General features: G+C 27.7%; 1 pseudogene; it reads left to right on the top strand.

Moving 5' to 3' along the window:
* Positions 1 to 18,523: 18,523 nt before the first annotated feature.
* LOC111027124 lies at positions 18,524 to 22,275 on the top strand (annotated as a pseudogene).
* Positions 22,276 to 22,651: the final 376 nt, after the last annotated feature.

Below are 22,651 nucleotides of genomic sequence, written 5' to 3' on the forward strand. Positions count from 1 at the left end.
CAAAAGTTGAAATTACGCCTATGCATATACCTATATAATTATCGAGATTTCGAGATAGAAGCAGTCTATGCTCAACATTACACTATTAGCACATTAATTGATTGGTTGTTACTTGTTTTTGAATGAAAGGTATCATAGGTAGTAGGTACTATGATATGCTATTTTTAGTGGTGGACACTGCCAAATAACGACTATCGAATTTATTATTGTAAGAAACTATTAAAAAATTATATTTAATATGTATATGTATACCATTATAATATTAATTATTAGTCCTTGTCACAATCTGATAAAAATTTATACGGGTGTGTATTTTGATCGCGTTAATAATCATATTATTAGACATCATTCATCAACTTACATTACAAGACATTGTATCCAAAACTATTTATAAATTATAAAATATAAGGAAATAATCATAACGACATGCTTTACAAACCAACAGGCAAATAACAATATTTATTATATTTATTTTGGTAAATGCTCATAGTTTATTGTTTCCTGGAACTGTTAGATTATAGAAATGTACAATTATAATTGCTCGTATTCATTTACAACCAAATTTTAAGAATCAACTATTATTTAATAATATGTATTACCTGCCTAAATATATTAAATAATTAAATAAAACTAGAACCGAAAAAAACCGAAATTAACCAAAATATTCTCTTCTGATAAATATCGGTTCCGGTTCCTGTTTAGGTTCCTAGGAAAATCAAAAAAAGGTTTTGGTAAGGTTCCGGTTCCAATATTTTCAATAAGTTCCGGTTAAAATACTGGTATTTTTAATTTCGGTTCCAAGCCCTGCTAATAAGTACTTTGATAATAATGTTGATAAGCGACATACCTAATTCATGGGTGACAGTAGTTAGTCCTCTTTAGCTGATAATTAATAGAGTTGTGAGGACAAAATTGCTTATAGATAAAAGGTTAAAATGATAACTATGCCTAGGGGCTTAAAAAAAATGTTAAAATATAGTGTGTTTATGAGAAAGAGTGATTACAGTGTTACTCCTGGAAAAGACCAAGTATCAGGTAAAGTGTGGTTTACTCCGGTACAACTCCTGCGAAGTGACGTTTATCGGCGACTTGAGAGGTATTGAGGACTAGATAAGGTGATCCAATGATTTTACAAAAATAGTAAGTACATTTTAAATATATTTATATTACAATGCACACAAGACATATATATATATATTAAAATAATACGATAAATGAGAAAGATACAAATAATAAAATATTCTATGTGTGACTCGAATGTCAATATGATTATAAACTATGGTAAATAATTATCAAACTAATGACGATGTGACACATCACTTACAATAATTAAATTACACAACCAAACAATTGCTGGCATGTTACTCTGAACCACAATACAATCTAACGCATGACTTAACTGATAGACCTGACTCTCAAGTCGCTATGGTCATGCACTAAAGACGATTGATTGCATTCTCGTCCCGTGATCTCTGAAATTGTAGGTAGATTATACAAATTACAGACTAGAAATTCTACAGTTGGTTCATCACGAACCCTTGATCGACTTTAGGTCACGTCGATTAATCGAAGCACCCAACAGCGAACATCAATAGGTACCTCATACCGACTACCTCGGGTGAGTTTATTCAGGTGTATAAAAACCCGACGTGTCGTCTGAATCGACCAGAATGACGACTTAACCCACCCAATAATGGAACGACGACTTAACAACAATATTACGCGTCATCCGTACACGTGGTTTATTGGCGGAGAGCGGACACTACGATTTGTGGAGCTCCGCCAAGAAAAGACAAAGTCTTAGGCTTGACGACATGAGACAGCCTGGCGTGCTGGACAGCAGAAGAGGGGTAAGTCGCCTCTTGAACAGTCTGCTTCTGGGAGCAAATATACCGAAGTTATGGAGGCGCGAAAACGTGTTCATGTTCGGACAGAAGTAAACCTAAAATATATATATCATATAAAAATAAAAAACAATATGAATTCCTTTTCCAACAATAATGAACCTGTTAATATCATTGTTCAACAGTTTTTAAATAACATTCCACAAATCAGCTAAGAAATAAAGAATAACTAAAACGTATACGCTTATTAGAAATATTATGTAAGAATATAAGTAGGTATGTTAAGTTGTTAAAATAACTATGTATAATTTTAAATCGTTAGGTACATAAGTTAAAATCAGATATTTTAAATGTGATCGTTTAAAAAATGCATATATATGTATACATTGTTAAGAAGAAGGATGTTTGTTATATTGTAATTTTTATTGGCTAAGTAACCAAAAATAAAACAACATTATTCCTTTTTTTGCGCCTATTAAAATATTAAAATAATACACATTACAAAAAAATAATAAGTAAATAATGAGTATTATAAATGCAAATACAATATCGTCTTGAATTATAAACGATGACTGCCATCATAATGTTAACTTTAAAGGCTTATATTAAATCAATGTGGACTTATGATCAACTATTTGTTTTTAAATTCAATAAAAAATATTTATGACTTATCTGTGAGAAACTTTGTATTAAACTCTCAGTCCATTTTATAGAACATGCAATTTTTTATCAAAATTAAAAAAGAAATCAAAGAACAATTTGAAAAGTTTATGTCTATAATGACAACTCGAAAAAAATACAAAATATTTTTAAAATTATACCATTTCTATAAAATGCTAACAATATTAATATTTAATCAACATTTCAAGTTTCCAAAGGAAATTTGTTTTTAAACTATAGCAAAATAAAAAAATTTGTTAAAAATAACATTGCATAAATATTCAATATATTTTTTATTTTTTTATTTATTCCTGATTATTAAAAAATGTATGAGGTATTTTGACTTTTCATCAACTATACCTAATTTTCTAATCAAACTAAATATCACTAAATGTCATTTATTCTCGAGTTTTCCAGGGAATTTGAAGTGAGTATATCACAAGACTCAGAATTTACTACACACAAATATCAGTAAGTCTCTATATTTCACAGTTATTTAATGGCAAACTAAAACGCTCTGATTCTCCCACGGGATTTATATGAACACAATTAAACATACCAAATATCACACATGTTCCCAGAAGATAGGAAATTTTAAACATCCAGAATCACTGACCGAATCATTTAATTAGGACCCTGACATATCCACGTCACCATCAAATTCATCTTTTCCGACAATTTGCCCACCAAATTGCAATATCTTTAAACTAAGTGTATGAATATTGTTATGTAATTTATATCTGAAGGAATAAATATACTATATACATCTTTCCCGAAATGGACTCTGCTTCTGAGAATTATTTTGAAAAAAATAATAATGCTAAAAAAATCATAAGTTTTAAGTACCTTTTAAATTGTTTATAAAATACTAATGCCATAGACAATTGCTTTGAATTCAAAACAAACCGACCGTGTCAATTATATAATTTATGTATATATATACAATATGTATAACATGTTGCTGTATGAATAATATTTAAATTTATTGAAACATGATAACAACCCTCAAAACATTATTCATTGATTAAAGGTTACAAGAAATCGTACAATACTGATGTAACGTTTTGTTTCAACACAGAATTAGAAGATTTTAATTCGGCATCAATAATTTTGAGTTAGCAACGTATTATTAGTTATGTGTACAGTATCGTTTCACTCACTCGAGTGCATTTAATAAATCGACAAACAATAATAAAAATGTTATTAAGTCTTACAAATTATAAAAACATTATTAAGCTTTCTTAATGAATCAAGTACAAGTGCAATGGGGCAAAAATGAAATATTTACATTGAAACCGCATTATATAATTGCAGGTGACTGGTGTTTACTATTTAATCAGTTAAAAGACATAATTTCGTTACAAATATTAATATTTAATTATGTATGTGAACTACATAAAACGCACTAGTATGACAATTAATATATTTCATTTTTTATTTGAATAAATTAATTATAAATTCCGCTTATTTCCTTCAAAGTACAAATAATCAAATCTAGTATAACATTGTATATAATTTGCATTTAATCATTTTATAGTTATTATATATAGGTAGGTATTTATTTTGCTTTCTTTATTAGTTTTGAATAATGTCGAAGAGTTCTTTTTTTCACTGACGAGCGTTTTTATGAAAAACTTTTTTAGGGATTTTCGAAGGAAAGATTTCAATGCATTTTAGAAAATACTTTAATTGAAAAATATATTTTGATTTAAAATAAATATAAAAAAAAATACACTAGACAGGTGAAGTGAATCTGGCGAATAAAAATAAATTAAAAGTTAAGTATGAAGTAGTGTACCAAATTATGATAGACTGTTGAGTTTAAAAAAAAGGTATTGAAAATACCCCGATAGTAATAAACAAAAAAAAGTGAGATGAATTAACATTATTAATACTCACGAAATTCGGAAATCTTCCCTTAAATCTCCAGATAAATATTCATACTTCATATAGCACTATGTTAGCGCGGTGTAATGAATATATCAGTCGCTGATAACAGTTTACTAGTTGTTAGAAGTTTCAATTTAATACAGGAAAAAAATTGTTTCGCACGTACTTGGTTAAATTTCGACCGAATAAACTTAATGTTCATAAACTTACTCAATACATAATTCATAATATATCATGGTGTTTCACAAACTTCTCGTGATTTATCTAGTTTCTAAATGTACGTGTCAACTATTGTCTATTTAGTCCGTCCAAGATTATTGTGTCACTGACTTAGTAAAAAAGTGATATTTTATGAAAATGATCTCAAAAGTTTCTTATCTACCGTAACTATAATGCAGTGCCTCCTCCCTACCCCTCCCCTTAACCACTCGGGTTTAGCGAGATTATTGTCTTATTATACATTTATACGTCTTAACAGGTTATTTCTTTTGACAGTATTTTACTTACAAAGTCTGAATATTGTGTACCAGCCTTTTCACGGTTTACTGCCCAAGACATCAACATATTATTATCATGTCAATAATTATTACTATTACCATTTGTAACAATTATTTAAAATATACAGTCCACTTTACAGTCACCAAATACATTACATTTCATAAACATTATATTAACATTCATAACATACTATACAGTACCCCTATACAAACCGGCTGCTGCATTATATTTACATTAGGTACTTAAAATACGCGTCAGAGAGGCTTCCATTATTGTAAGCACTGTAAGTGTAACATTTTTTTTGATGGGCTAGGTCGAAAATTCAACAAAGATACGTCGACTGTGGCACCAATAAGATTGAGTTCTTACACACACACACACACACCCATTTTATATAAAACTACCCTAGTAGCTACGGAGTATTCTTTCGTACATCAAGACGTAATAGGAGAAGCATAAAATAAACAAAATTAATTCAATTTATACTGAAAGTGAGCTTTTGGTGTACCGTGTGCAACAGTACAGCTGCAGTGTGTGTAGGTACCCACCTATAAATATAGTATACATTTATGTATTACATTTAGCATATAAACACAAGTAACCAGGAATTTACATATCAGGTATGACATTTTTTTTTTACATGCAAGTAGGGACTTAAATACGCAATATATTTCATTTTTACACTCGTACAGGAATTTCCATCTGCCGTTTTCATTATTTTTAGTATACGTGTCGTTTTTACATACATTCGTCATTATTTAGTTCGCACTCCCCCGTTCTAATATACATTTTACTCTCAACATTCTTGTTAAATTATTTTTCTATTTTATTATTATAAAAACACGAAAGTACACTATATCATTATACACAATGTTATAATGAGTAATAACTAATGATTGGTCATTCGCGGACCATGCGTTGTAATCGCCGTACAGACATATTACATTAAACACATATTTATAGCACCATTTTCTATACATGATATAAATTTCAAAATATTTTGGCTTTTTTCAGACATCCATACTACCCAATTCGACATTTTGAAGTTTATAGTAGGTCATTTTTCGATTTTTTGTATTATTATACACATTTTCTTTCTTGGTATAAAATATATCGACAATTATTACACTAATAAAATTAATTTATACGATATTATATTAATTAATTAATTTCTCATCAATATTTGTTACATAAGATTACAAATATAAAAAATACATATTGAAAACATTTTTTTTTTCATAAGCGTTTGAACTTCGAGTTTTAAAGAATAACCAATATTTCAAAATTATACATTTAGTATAAGGTTTTTTCTAAGTCATTTTAACAGCACTTCAAAATTTTCAAAAATACATAGAATACATTTTTTTTATAATCCTTTGAGGTTAAAATTTTGATGAAATTGGATATATTATCAATGACAAATAAATTTTTAGTTTACACGTATTTTGTTGTACCACATTAAAAACATAATGAAATTTGAATTTTTTTCATTACGTAGTTATATTATCTATTATTTTCTACACTTATACATAATTCAATTTTCAGAACCATTAAACCAGCTAATTTTAAGCTATTTATATCACATGAAATTGTTCACTCGGTCGGCTTACAAGTACCAAAATAATAATAGGTAAACATTACCTGGTAAAGGTATATTATGATGCTATTTGATGTATTTTTTTCAATACTTAGATAGTTCAATCTGCTATATTAGATAAGTTACTAATAAGAAAAATAAATTACTTATAGTGATATACTATTATATGAATTATAAAATATTCTTGAGAATGAGACACCGTCTTCGTTTTTTGTAAGTACTTATATAGTTATATGTGCAATGATTTATAGTCAAATTAAAATTTAACACATCTATAACAGTCCTATTTAATGACGACTGACGACGTAGGTACACGAAAAACCTACTACATAAAGCTGAGCAACTACCTCCGGGTTATTTTTGTAATGATATATAATAATTAATAAATCATGCATCATAGGTACATAATTAAATTTGTCTTTGATGTAATTTGTGATATTGTCTGCATAGTTTATTAGATTAAATATGGACCAAAGTTGATTTTAATTATTAGTCTAATAACTATCTAGTGTAATATTATGTAATTTTGTATGCACTCAAATGAAAATGTTAATACAAATATAACATAGCGCTATATGCGTTTATTGTAAATATCAAATTAAATTATGTGATGGGTTATATGAAGTCCGTGGATGGGGAGAGGGAGTTATCTTACAGATTTATCTTCTCCTCGTCACAAATTTGTACAAACCCTGCCCTGTAATACTCACCATATCTCCTTTTTGTTATTATTAATGAACTTCAATTTTCTAACTAATGAATGAATATCAAGGCTTCCGTCACTTTATTGCAATATGGTCTTTTGCTAGTATACCTATATAATATAGTAAAATGGACTCATTCCAACCAAGTAACTTTAACATAAATCAAGTTTACACGGACTACTAGCAAGTTTTTGATCTTGTAAGCCACTACAACATAGGTACCTATATTAATTTAAACTGTGGATTTATTGGATTTGGCTCACTACCTCTCAGGGTCGTATTCATAAGACTGGAATGAATTAATTAATAATTGTTTTATGTAGGTGCATGATACGTCTTTGTTACTATTTCTAGCACATATAAATGGATTACTTTTTTAATTTACTTATTATTATTTTTTTTTTCTGTATAAATTATTATTACTTTTATATAAGTATATTATAAATTATATTCCTAGTTATTTATATTTTGCTAACTACATGAATACCTATGTTTTTACATATTAATTTTCGTAAACGCCATTGCAGGGTGATTTAAACCTGGCTCCTCAATTATGTGGTAGTTAAGCTAACATGGTGACTCTTGCCTATAAGCGTCAAACTATAACATATATTTCTCGTTCAAAATTACTTATTGATTTCAAATATTTATGTTTGAAGTTAGAAGTCTAGTCTGTTGGTTGTAAACTTGTAATTCTATTCGTAATTTTGGTTTTACACTACTAACGAATACCTACAACTGAACTCAAGTTTTGGCAATTTTTTGTAAAAATCATAACTTTTTCAGTTGTTTGCGAGTTATTTCACTCAAGCTTTTAGTGTTTTGGTAATTAAACAGTGGATAATAATATTACAATTGCTGACTTAATTATTACCCACGTAATATTTGGTTCTGGATATTTTATGATTTTTAAGAAATTACTACTTAGAACTTATATGTATACATTTAGAGATCAGAGGCTATCCTCTGGTAGATTATGTTTATGGGGTCTAGAGTATTTCACGACTTTCAAAGACAAAATCTGATCACTGTCATTATTTTGATGGTTTAATTTCATAGTAAAGGTTATTTATAGCAGAGTCGTATTAAGGAGGAGCCGGACCCGGGTGTGCACATTTCCTAGAGTGCCATGTCAGCAGGTTTCAAAATATTTAGGTAAAAATAGTTTAAGAAATGTTCAATTAAAATTAATGATTAGGTCTATTTTACAGTCTGTGAGAAGCGAGTTTTCATTCACTCGGTCAAAGAACTTGGAAATTTATAATAATGTGATAAAATATTTTTTTTTAATCCAATTAATATTTTGTAAAATACATTTCCTGTTCATTATAACGTCATGTAATTAATATATAATGATTAAAACATTTTGTAATTTTTGTGTTAATACATGATATAGGAAGTTATATTTTTGTTTTATTACATGGTTCCCAAACAATATTTAGTAGAAACGTAATTAAAAAGTAATTCATTCGACCGATTATTTAATTATAATGTGTAATATCGATAGTTATACTGTGACATAAATTACATGGCCGGGGGCAAAAACATTCGAAATACAGCTCATGTTATTAGTTATTAATACGGATGTAATTGTGTAAGGTGGGTTGTGCAGTTGTTATTTGTTTTCAACATATTTTTCAACAATTTAATGGTATTCCATTATAATGTATGAACAATAATAACATTACAAAATAATATTATACTCATTTTTTAAACAAAAATAATAATATTCAGTATACAAATATAGTTCGTTAGGCATTGGGTAAGCGGTGTGTGAGAGTTGAGTCAAATAAAAAACAAAAAAAAAATAACTCTTGATTTTTTGTCAGTTTCAAAATTTTAAATCAAAACACAGACATACAGTTTAAACATACTACAAAGTCATTGGTATATGCATACGCAATCTAATCTAAAACTTTCCAGCTCCAGATTTGATTGACACTAACTGACAACATATTGAAATAGATTGTTGATACTATTTTATGGCTTATAAAATATTATAACTAGCGTTCTAGATGAGTAATTATTGATCTTTAAAGAAAAACATTTTTTGGATTTATTTTTTTTTTTTTATCATTCATTAGTTCATATCATATTTAAACGAACTGATTTATGTGTACTTACAAAGACTTATAATCTGATGGATTAGGTATATAATATTCAGTCTTTGTTCAACATTTTATGTAAGTACAGTAAATTCAAAATATTAATTTTAAAAAAGCGGGTAAGTAGATGTCGCTCTGCTGTACATTAGGTGTCTAAGAGGTCGCTGTAATGGGTGGTATTAAATTTGAATTCAATGATATCAAATCATTGTATACGAAATTCGATTCTAAGAGGAAACGATATATCAGTTTAGAATATTTTATATTTTTATTACTTATTATTAAGATGGTAACCTGTAAGTTGAATAAATATTATTCTTAAATTTTCAGTGATGCTAAAAAAATATTAAATATACCTATGTAAAATTAGGCTGTTTTGGAACCTAATTACAACCAAATGACAACCGTTATTCTTTGTGTTAATATGCGATTTTGTCCAAATTTGAATTTACATTTTCTGTAAAAAATAACTGTATTTATGTATTTTTTAGATTTCTTAGTTATGGAAAAAACTGTTTAAGTGGAACCTTGTTTTAAATTTTCAATCCTAAGCAAAAAAATTGAACATTTTATACATTTTTAACTACAAAATCATTTTCGATTTTCAACTTGATAAATATTGTCAACGTTTGAACTTTAAATGCTTATAAACATTTTGCCTATGTATTTTTAATATTTTTCAACTGCTATTGTAACAAGGTATCAAGAGTCTTGTATTAAATTTGCATTCTTTTTGACCCAATCAATAAAATTGTATTGATATTTATAGGAAAAAAAATGAATAAAAAAGAAAATGGAAATGTCCGTTAACAGCCTAAAATGAGACAGAATATTTTCTATATTATATACAGTAATTTGTTTTTGAATTACAACAAAATAAGAAAATCGCTATAAGAGAAATCAAGTGAATATCCAATCTTGTAAACATTTCAACTTCAAACACTCATTAAAATGTAATTTGACTTCCCAGTAGAATTTTCTTTTCTTATGAAGGAAGACAAACTTCTATTACATTTTTAAATCTTAGATATAAATAGAAAATTTGTTATGAATATCTAACTAAATATAATTTGCTATAATTTTCATGATTTTTACGAATTTTGTCAAAATTCTAAGTTTAAGCGCTCATAACAAATTATTGTGGATTTACACTCTACTTTTTTTTAAATTTTCATTAACAACAGCTTACAAGGAACCTTTTATTACATTTTCAAGTTTTTTTGAAAATTTTTTTATCGACTTGGGCTTAAAAAAACAAATAATTGAAAATGTAATTTAACTATAAGTAGTTCAAACCAAATCAAAATATTTTAAAAATTGTATGGTTTATAGAAAATGCTTACACAAATATGCAGTGAAAATTTCATGTACCTATATCTACGGTCATTTTTGTTATAGTTACACTAAAACCAAAATCGATTTTTGTTTTTTTTCCGGTTGCTTTTGAAAACTATTGGGACTTTTAAATTTTAAAATCCTGAATGCACTAAATAGATTCAATTTCCTACCAGAAAATCTGCTATTTAAGCAAATTGAAGAACTTTTTCTGCAAGAAACCATGATGACAGACACAAAGAAAAAATAATAATAAATATAAAAACACACATCATTTTAAAATCAATACATTCGTCGCTCGGCTCAGAATCTAAAACAACTATTTTGTAAATTATTATAAATCATAGAAACATATTGTGATTTGTTGTTAAAGTTCAAAAGGATAACTATTTAATTTTTATTAGACATTTTATTATGAAAGAATTTTAATAAAAATACATTTGAAAAAATAAATAATATTTATTTTATTTGTCTTGTGTATAAATGTATAATCATGCTTCCTACGCATGTGTATGATATTAAATGCTACATTGTAATAAATACTTGAGTTTGATACTTAAAAGTTAAGACATAAGTATTATCTACAAAGGAAAAAATAGTAATTTTACATAATAGGAATATTTTTAATAATATTATAATATTTTTTTAATATTTAATATTTAAAAAATAAGAAATATTACTATTTTATTAATACCCATATTATTATGGTGTTATATGTTAGTATGTTACTCACAATAGGGATTTCTTATATTTTCAATTTTTTGTGTAGTTATAACAAGTGATATAAGAACATGAATCTGAACAATATTTTTTATTTTTCGTACATCAAAAATTCGTGTTATAGCCTCTATAACAGGGGTCGCGAACTTGTGGCTTTTTAATATGCAACCTGCGGCTCTGGAGACAACCAAAATGTCTCATTTGTGAAGAAAAAATCATAAAATAATAAATAATCGAATATACAACTTAAAGTTTTATCTAAAAACGATTCACTTGGTAAGACGTCCCCAGCTGAAAATTAAAGAAAAACAGCAATGGCTGTGTTGATCGTAAATCTCAACAATCGACATCTAAATTTAATAACCGGTTGCAGTCAGCGACTAATTTAACTCCTGCTAGTTATGTTGTATCTCACAAAATTGTTAAATCTGGCGAACAGTTCACTGATAGAGAATATATTAATAAATGTTTTATTTTTATGTCAAAACGACTCTTCTTTGAATTCAAAAATAAAACAGAAACAATGCATAGAATAAATAATATTCCGCTGTCAGCAACTATTGTTCATGATAGAGCTGTTAGAATAGCCGAAAAGGTCAAAGAACAACAGTTTTCCGAGTTAAGTACCTGTATATTCCTTAGCTTGTGAAGAACCATGTGACTTTAAAAACATCTCACAACTCACTTTAATGGGATAGTGCGTTTTGTCTACTGGTGCTCATGAAAAAAGACTCGGTTTAACACTGTTCATGGGTAAAACTCGAGGAGGGGATATTTATGCTGACATTACAGAATTTTGCAAAGAGAAAAAAACTAATTTAGATAAGCTGATATCTCTTTGCATTACTGGACTAACAATTATGATTGGTAAGTATAAAGGATTTGTTACTCTTTTTGGTCAAAATTTGAAACATGAACGATCTTTTACTATATTTTTACTGTATTGTTCATCAAGAAGCTTTATTTGTTCAACATTTTCCAGTGGAAATTAACCATGTAATTGCTCTAGTAGTGAACATTACTAAATAAATTATGGCTTCAGCTCTGAACCATAGAGAGTTTCGTACATTACTTGGTAAGGTCAATGCTTGATATAAGTATCTTCTAGTGTCCAATAATGTACGTTGGCTATCGATAGAGGCTGTTTTGAAGGGCTTTATAGATTGTTTCGAACCTATAAAAGATTTTCGAAACGAACAAAGGCATCAAGTATCAATTACTACGAATTATGCAATGATATATGGCTACGAAAATTGTATTTTTCTGAAGATTTGACTTCATTTATAAATCACTTAAATAAGAAGCTTCAAGGTAAGGATAATACAGCACACAAGTTTCTAGAAACCTTTCTTTATTTCGAACAATAACTTCAGCTTTTTGCAGATTGGCAACGGAAATCTTGATCATTTTGAATCTTTGAAAGAGTACACGGAAAGCTCAGGTTGTATTATTGATTTGGAGTATTTTAAATCAGCCATTCAATCAGTGAAAAACTAGTTTAGTAAACGATTTGAAGATTTTCGAAAGTATAAATCAACGTTAGAGACTTAGAGTTCTTGACGTAAACACTCACGGCAGAGACTAGACAAATTCATTTTCCATAGTTCTCATCTTTCGATAACATACTATTTTCATTTCAATTAATAGACCTAAAAACCAAAGATCTTTGATCTTCAAAATTTGAGGTTTTGAAAATAGATATTGAAAATCTAGAGAAGAAAATATTAGTTTTAGCTACCAACCATAAAAGAATGGAACCCACTTAATGTCAAAAAGTAGAGAAAGTTATATTCGATGTATGGAACAGTCTTTCCAAAAGTTTCAGCCAATTAAAAAAGGTCGCTTCTGGAATTTTGACCATTTTTGAATCAACATACATTTTAAACAAATATTTTGAAATATGTACTTTATTTAGAATAGATTAAGAAGCCAACTAAATGGTATCAGCCTCGATACTTGTTTGAAGTTAAAAACCACAGATTACTCTCCGCATTTAAAAAAACTGTGCAAAAAAATTCAGTGTCAAGAAACAAACTAATATTAAGTAGATACATTTTATTTTTATTTTTTGTTTAATAATGTGTTTTAATTAAATAATATCATTCATTTTGTATAAACAATAATGATAATAGTGAAATATAGGTTTTCACGTATTAGTATGTTTTTAATGCCTACCAATTCCCAATAAAATAATAATATTTTCTATCTACTATGACTAAAAAAAAAGGTTGTTCAAACTTGTGTGGCTCTCTGAACATCAAGGTTAGAAACTTACTAAAAAAAAATAACCAAAAACATTGTATTTAAAAATAAAAACTTTATTCAACAACATTAATCTTAAGTATAAATTGAACATTTTTTCGAGTTATTAACTACAAAATATTGTTTGAACATTTTTACGATATTCAAGGTTTTGATAAATGTTGCATTAATCTTTAATTTTTAATTTCCAAAGTTCTTATTACGAGTTTTAACAAGATTTATAGATAAAAAAAATTAACACAAATTGAAAATGTAGAATATATATAAAACTCAAAAGAGTTAAAATATCTTGAAAATTATAATACATATTGTGTAGAGACAGTGATTCAATATTTGGTGAAAAATGCAATCATATCTACAGTTTTTTCTTATTGAATTATATATTTAATTAAATAAAAAATGTAATTTTGAGCAAACATTTTTTTTTTTGTTTTTTATTATTATTTTGCAAAATACTGTTAATTTTCAATTTGTATCCCTTTGCGTCCCAAATAGATTCAATTCTCTGCCAAAGACCACACTCAAAAATTAAAATTCATTTCTTCTAGAAAAAGTATTCTCAATCGCAAAAAAAAAAAACACTCATTGTAAAAATAATTTCAGATCTAGGCAATAATATTAAGTTTTAGATTATTAAAAATTTAGAAAAATACAAACACTTGGGAGTGTTTTGTAGCCTTTATTTTAATACTTGACTATATTCCGTGTGTACTATTGTGTGTTAGGTACCTTTCCTTTGAATAAGATTAAATCTATATGATATTAATGTACATAGATAGATGAAGGTGAAACGAAATATGATGAAATGAGAACTGCAGTATCTACCTATCGTAGTCTCAATATTTTGATTCGTTGGATATAAGAGAGCATAATATTAAAATATGAAATACCTACTAACAACGGCTTAACATTACAACCCAACGATAATTTGTCAGCTTGTCTGTGCGGCTACAGATGCCTACCGAATTGTCAATAATATATAATGGGTCACGATTATACCACTTTTTTAGTCGAGTTGTAGTCTACCGCTCATTAGTCCGACTGATCGAAGACATGCTTGGAATCTTCCTTTTTTTGTCAAACCTTTCGTTTGGCGGATTAGATCATTAGAGTCTATCTACCCTCTATTCTTGAAAAGTATTAGATCGCCATCATATGTACATCTACCTCTTTCGTATTTTCTATTCAATTTCTATTCATTACTCTCCAATATGAATATCAGTATGACAATATTATTATACACTAATTTAAATAATATTATAAAACTGATTATTTACATCAATACCAATATACTTTAATGGTTATTTCTTTTTCTTGAGTGATATCGTATACTGTTTGTCTGTTTCTTACACAATACCTGTCACTACGATACTTTTTTGTTATTTTGCTTCATCCGTAATCTATGCTCGTGTAAAATAAATTACTCGTAAAAGTTATGTCAAAATGACATAACATTATCTTATAATATATGAAGGTGTCTTATTTGTAAATATATTATTGTTTATATTGCTACATGTTTTTGTTTTATTAATTATTATGAAACTGTCAGCTCAAACAGGTGACGGTTTTCTGACTGCGCGCTCGTCCTTAGGTGTCTGCATTAGAACTGTATAAAATATAAAAAGTGCACAACAATAAACAGCAATGTTGAAATATTTAATTATACGAATTCATTTTTTTTTTCATCTTTTTATTTGATCTTTCTTCTTTTCTTTTAATAAAAAAAGGTAAATCATTAAAATTACTTTACAGTAAACTATTTCCCCTTAAAATGTCTATGCGATTTTTTACCTCGGGGAACACGAGTTTAAAATTAATTTAAAACGACCCCGAGTATTTATACAACTACCATAATATTATGTGTGTTGCTATAGAAAAACAATTTTTATACGAATATAGTGGAAAATTACAAGAAAATATAAACCATAATAGAATAATATTTTTGCATTCATAAATATATAATAGGTATAGAAATCGAATTTATAGATAAATATGTAGATTAAAAAGTTTTTTTTTGTATTTTTATGATTTGATTATTTTTTTAATATACTTATTATTATTTGTGATTATAATATTATGTATTAAATTTGATTTTTTTACAAGAAACGATAGTAATTTCTAAAGGTAAATCTCTTGACATTTTAAGTATAAATATAATTTCAATATAAAATAGATTACATATTATACTTGATAATTATTTGGTTGTTCATCATATTTTATTTTTTTTTTTTTTGTAAATTTATATTGAAACACTTTCAAAAAAAAAATTGCGAATCCTCATTATATATTATTTATACTTAAAATATTTTTTATATTCGTAATCATAATCGTAAAATATAAACAAATCTTGAATATAAAAAATAAAATAAAAAAATTCACAATTGTCTATAGAAAAATATAAGTACCAATGTTGACAACAAAAAAAATTGTGAAAAAGAAGTTCAACGCTAATCTTGTATGTGTTATGAAGTAGTTTTATTTTTAACTGTTACAAAATAAATACCTACGATTTTCAATCATGTAAAAAAAAAAACCAATTTCTGAGTTTATCTTTTTCAAGTAAGTTATTTCAGCATCATAAATATTAAATTTGTCCAAATTGATATCCTTTTATAAGATTTTTAAACTTAAAAAAGACGGACGTGAACATTTTTAAAGTTGTATTTAATTAGATAGAGCTACTAACTAGTTGCCCACTATTTACTAATATTTAGGCATTGTTTTTAATCAAATTAATTGTAGCATTATGTAATCTATACATTTTATGAGAGGCCTGGTGAGGCGAAATTCCTGACCGCATTCACTAATGTGTGCTGTGGTCGAGCATCGGACAACGCCACTATCTCCCAGATGGGTGACCACCGGGGGTTTTTAGTGACAAATCCTCATCTCACCTACAAGTGTTCCTCAACCAACAGTAACGCCCCTACAAAATTCTAATGGCCATGGTTGTCAATGGTTAAGTTTAATAAAAAAAATCTTTATGACCATGAAAATGTCAACAAAGTGCTTTATTTTTAAAATAGTAAAATATCTTAAATTTTTTAAAACTCAAATCAAAAGCAAGTAGAATAAGCACACTGCACAAAATTATATCATGATAAACATTTAGAATGAGAAAAGTAATATTATTTCAATAATTTTCATTTAAAAATTAAATTCCAAACGTCTTGGAATGTCTTGGTTATAATGAAATAGAGAATCAGCATCTTTATCATTCAAATATTCCAGAATGATAAAAATATATAGTAGCTATTACATAAGAAGGAATAAGGTGGTTTGAGCAATGTTAGAAATGAAAGGTAAACAATTTGAAATACAATGAATTTTATATTAATAAATTCTCATTTTTCTCTCCACATTATCACATATAATTCATAAGCCCTGACAGCGGACACAAGTCGCTTGTAAATTACAATAATGTACTTAATAATTCAGACATCAACTCATTATCATTGAACTTAAATTAAAATATTTTATAATTCGTTTTACATATTATTTACTGCAGTTTGTCTTAAGAGGACGTAGTACCGGCGTTTTCAATACCAAGAACATGCTCGCTTAGATTCCAAATTTTGCACTCCAGAGTGGTTTTAGGACAAAAACACCTATTAACAAAATTAAAGATAATAATTTTCTCGAGGGCCCCACGTAGCTTTTTTACAAAAAATTAATTTTTTGAAAAGTTACTGTCATTTTAACATGTTGAAAAAATCATTATTTTGAAACGATGTACTGAGCTTAATATTTGGAACAAAGAAAAAAACCTACGTGGGGCCCTCGAAAATATTATTATCTTTAATTTTGTTAATAAGTGTTTTTGTCCTAAAATCATTCTGGAGCGAAAAATTTAAAATCTAAGTGAGCATGTTTATACGCTGTAAAATGTTCATTCTTCCCGTCAAGTGCTGCTATTAGCGGTCGTCTGCCGACGTATGTTGTGCCGGCGGCAGCGCCTCCCACTCTGCAACGCAACTAGTCCGACTAGACCACGGCTATACCATACTACTTATAGCCGTGGACTAGACTGAATTATAAAAATAGCACCACCGCCGCCGTGACAGCGATAATGTGCCGCGTTTCGGGTATATTTATAAATTATAATATTGATAAATACTAGGTACATATTATTATTGTCATATTGAACAACATAATATAATTCATACCAGTCTTGACGTCTAATAGCACGCATTGTGCAAGTTCACTAACTAAGGTACGATATACGTTCCTACTTCCTAGTCCATAGTCACTAGTGATTATACATTGTTTGTGAGCCGTGTAAAAAATTGTTTTATGTTATTTTTGTTCCCGTTGTTTTTTTTAAATTATGGGTAATAAAAAAAACCAAAAAAAAATAAATAGGTACCTGCAATAAAAGGTTAACTGGCAATGCACTGCTTGCACTTCGCCGTTACAAAAAAATGAACAGGTAAGTTCGTGTCTTCCTAGTCATTAAAGTTTTTTAAAGTTTTTTTTTAGCTTATAATTATTGTTTAGGCGGACGGAGTGGCCGAGCGAATAGCGACGCTAGTTACAATAATATATATTATATATATATATTTAATATACATAAATATATCATTAAATATACTTAGTAATATCATAGGCTGACTGACCGTTTTCGCTCAGAATCGTTTTTCTTATACAATGATATTATATCATTGAATTCAAATTTACCACCATCCGTTACAGTGGCCCACTTGTAACATACTGTACAGCAGAGCGACATCCATTTACCCACCTTTTTTAAAAATGTAACGGATACGTTAAAGTAGTGTATTTATGGGGGCCAAGGGAGTTAATTCATGTAATATAATATTATTAGATTCATAGCCGAGTGATTTTACAATAATGAAAATGTTTTATTTTTATTTTTGTTGTGTCTGCAATCTGCATATACGATAATAATAGTCGAAATAATACTTTAATTTTTAATTTCAATATCTTTTCTGGTGGGAAAGTCAATATAGTTGGTACTTATATAAAAAGTTATAGAATAGAACATTTCTAGAAGTTTTCAAGTGTCGTGAAAAACAAAAAAACAAAAAATAAACTGTGCATTCTTACACAAAACCAGATTTTGACAAACTCAAATTTGTTTTTCTTTTGGTCAAAAAGCTTGAAAATTGTAATATTAAATTCCTCGAAAGTTGTTTGAAGTTGAAAAGTATTAAAGGTACATGGGCACAATTCTTTCTAATGTATATAAATTCATATTTTCATGTATATATAAAGTTCTATTCAAAAGAGGTTAGACGAGACTTACCAGGAATACGGATCGACTTCAGTTGTAAATGCTTCGACACCTGTAATAGTGCCTAGGTAAATTGTTTTAAAATTTAATTTTTTTCTACATTTTAATATTTTAAAATTAATATCATTGTGTTGATATACTTTTATAATATTCTTAATCGTTTTAATAATAGGGTTGAAGTTATTACTAGCGACATTGATATGACTGGGATAAATGCATTATTAGATTGTACCGATGAAAATAATATAGAATTGCATGAATTAGCAAGTGTCAATGAGATAAAAGTTGATGAATCGTTATTGAAGTATGTTTATTTGTACCCAATTATAAGTTATAACATTTTAGAGTATATATATAGCCATATAGGTGTATATATTATATAAGTTAATTTTAATTTCATTATTACAGTATATCTAATGAAATAGATGGGCATAGGATTGTTGATGTGGATCATATATTTTTCCAAATCCAAAATATTAAACATGACGGTGGATTTGGCTGTAATTTTATAGATATGAATTTTGTACGTGAAGTTCGTTCAGGATTCTATTCAGATTTTGTTTTTGAATGTAAAATGTGCGGTATTGAAAAAAAAATTAGTTCTTCGAAAAACAGCCCAAAAAATAATTGGTCTATAAATAAAGCTGCAGTAAATAGTACTATCGCTGTCGGTAAGTAAATACATATTATATTAATATAACTTGTTTGATACATTTTCTTGCGCCAAGTTGAATAAAGACCAATTTCGTGACCCTTAGAAGTCAATGTCGATCTGTTGATTTTTAGGAATTGGTTATACGCAGTTATCTGAGTTTTTTGCTGGATTAGAAGTGCCCTCAATATCTGCTAATACATATCAAGTGATTAAAACAAATTTACAGAAAGAAATTCAAAATACAGCTTGGATTGAGATGAAAAAAGCCGGCGAAGAGGAGAAAAAATTAGCATTAGAATCCGGTAACGTTGATAAAGACGGAATTCCGTTAGTCACTGTTGTAGCAGACGGACAGTGGTCCAAAAGAAGTTACAGTACGAGATATGATGCATTCTCGGGAGTAGTAAGTTAATGCTAATATAATAACAAAATATTAAATTTGTATATTAATTATGATTAGAAGTAAATGGAACCAGGGTTTTTATGTTAAAAACATCGGGGAAAAAAACATATTGATTTTGTTTTAGAATTGTAAGACACAAGTTTTAAACATCAATAAAAAACGTGTGTTTTTAGTAAATTTGAAATTAAACCTACTGTACAGCAGAGCGACTCTCACTTGCCAACCTTTTTTTTAATAAAATCAAAATAAAACGTTTAAAACAAAAAAAGTCCAAAAAAAACGTTTTAAACATGTAAAAGAAATATCTTTAAAAAACTTTTAAAAAGCCGTTTTTTGTTTTCTTTTGTTTATTAAAAAACACGTTTTTTCTAACCCTGATACAATAATTGTATGTACGTAGGTACAAAAAAATTATTTACACAGGTTAATATAATATATTTCGTCTCATTACTCTATACATTATTTTGGAAATGGGGGATTTGGGTATTATAAAAAATATTTTTATTTTAGGCAAGTATAATTGGTTATAAAACCAAAAAAGTTTTGTTTGCTGGTATCCGAAATCGATATTGCGTGACGTGTGAGAGAGCGTCTCATAAAAACATAGATGCACCTATACATGTATGTTTTTTGAACTGGAAAAAGGGAGCCACAAGCATTGAAGCTGACGCTATTGCCGAAGGATTTGAAAAAAGTGTTGAAATGCATGGTGTTAAATATTTCAAACTGATCGGTAATAATTTCTTTTTTTATTTGTTAAAATAATAATTAAAATCTATACATCATTTTGTACACTAAGTAATTTTCGGTAATGACCTATATTTATATTTGTTTTTTTAAAGAAGTGAAATAAAATTATTCGATTATACAACATAGTTAATTTATAATTTAGGCGATGGTGATAGTAGCGTAACGAAACGTTTAAATGATATACTTCCATATGGCCATGCACTAAGAGTAGAAAAAATTGAATGTCGGAATCATTTACTAAGGAATTATTCCAAAAAAATGACGGCCTTAAGTAAACGAACTGATATGCCAATTGATATCAGGAAAAAAATATCCGAAAATATTCTTAGGTTAAGAACCGATAACACTTGTGCTATAAAATATCGAAAATCACAAAATGCACAACTATCTCAAAAGATATCAGGTAAAGTTGAGTTAAAAAAAGGGCATTATTTCAAGTACCAATAAATTAACAATGTATTTATTTTATTTTAGCACTTCGATTTGATATAATTAATGCACCAAACCATCGGTTATTCAATAACCACGATAAGTGTTCTTCTTATTTTTGTAAAGAAAGAAAATATCGCTACAAAAATGCCAAATATTTTATCGGTAGTAAATATAAAAAAATATCAGATGAAATAAATATTATTGTTTCTCGTCTATCTAAAAGTGCAAATAGCTTAATAATTGACGTTGATAATAATATTTGCGAACAATTTAATAGCGTAATAAACAAATTTCTGGGGGGTAAACGTATAAATTTTACGCAAAAAAGTTCGTATACAACTCGGGTGCAGGCAGCAGTAATAAGTTTTAATTCGAAAGAGTACTTACGTACAATTAAAAAACACGTAGCACAGACTAGCCCAGGTATTTATAAAATTATTTAAAGTTTATAATTTTGTACTAATAATCAATCCTTCAAAAACATAAAATGTTATTATTTGTAGGAAAAATAGGAAAATATTTTTTGAAACGAACGTTGGCGTTGGATAAACGTAATTTATGCCAAAAAAGACGACGAACAATAAAAAAAATTCCTAAAATAAGTGCCAAAACATCAGGAAGGGCTGATAAAGATTATGGAAATGCTGAACCGTTGGACAATGTAAGAAACATAAACAATGCCGACTTAATCAAAGAAATGGATACATATGTGAAGTAATTCATAAAACAATTAATATTTTGTTGTTTATAAATGAAGATGATACTAAACGTTTTTTTATCATAGAACACTGAATGAAGTTAATCGGACACAGATAGAAATTGAAACTCGAGATCAAGCAGCAAGTGAAACATGGAGACTTGAAAGATTGTCCAGACTTACTGCAAGTAATTTTGGTCGAATTTGTAAGATGCGACAAACTACGAGCTGTAAAAATACTATATATTCAATTTTGTACAATACCTTCAATAGCAAGTAAGTTATTAATATTTAATACAATACATTTTTTTTAAAATTTATATAATTTAACATATCTCAATATTTGTAATAGATCAGTACAGTATGGTAGGGATATGGAAAACATAGCAAAAAAACATTTTGAGCACTTATATGGTATTCATGTCAATGCATGTGGTTTATGTATAGATAAAGAATATCCATACCTCGCTGCGAGTCCTGGTAAGTCAATTTATCAATTTGATTAAAATTAATTTATAATAAATTAACGGAAATGGTAATTCACTCTATTATTTAGATGGTATAACCGATAATAATAAAGTTGTAGAAATTAAAGCACCTTATGCAGCGAAAGACACTTTGAATATACATGAAGCTGTCGAAAGTTGTAAAGTTAGTAGAATTTCAGTTAATAAATCTATTAAATTTTTATATTATTTTGGTATTATAATATAATGTATTTATATAGATCAAATATTGTACCATTGAAAATGGTAAACTTAAATTAAAAAGAACACACGATTACTTTTATCAAATTCAGGGGCAACTTCACATAACACAGAGTGATATGTGTTATTTTATAATAT

Source organism: Myzus persicae, unplaced genomic scaffold, assembly GCF_001856785.1.
Source record: "Myzus persicae strain clone G006 unplaced genomic scaffold, MPER_G0061.0, whole genome shotgun sequence".
NCBI lineage: Eukaryota > Metazoa > Arthropoda > Insecta > Hemiptera > Aphididae > Myzus > Myzus persicae.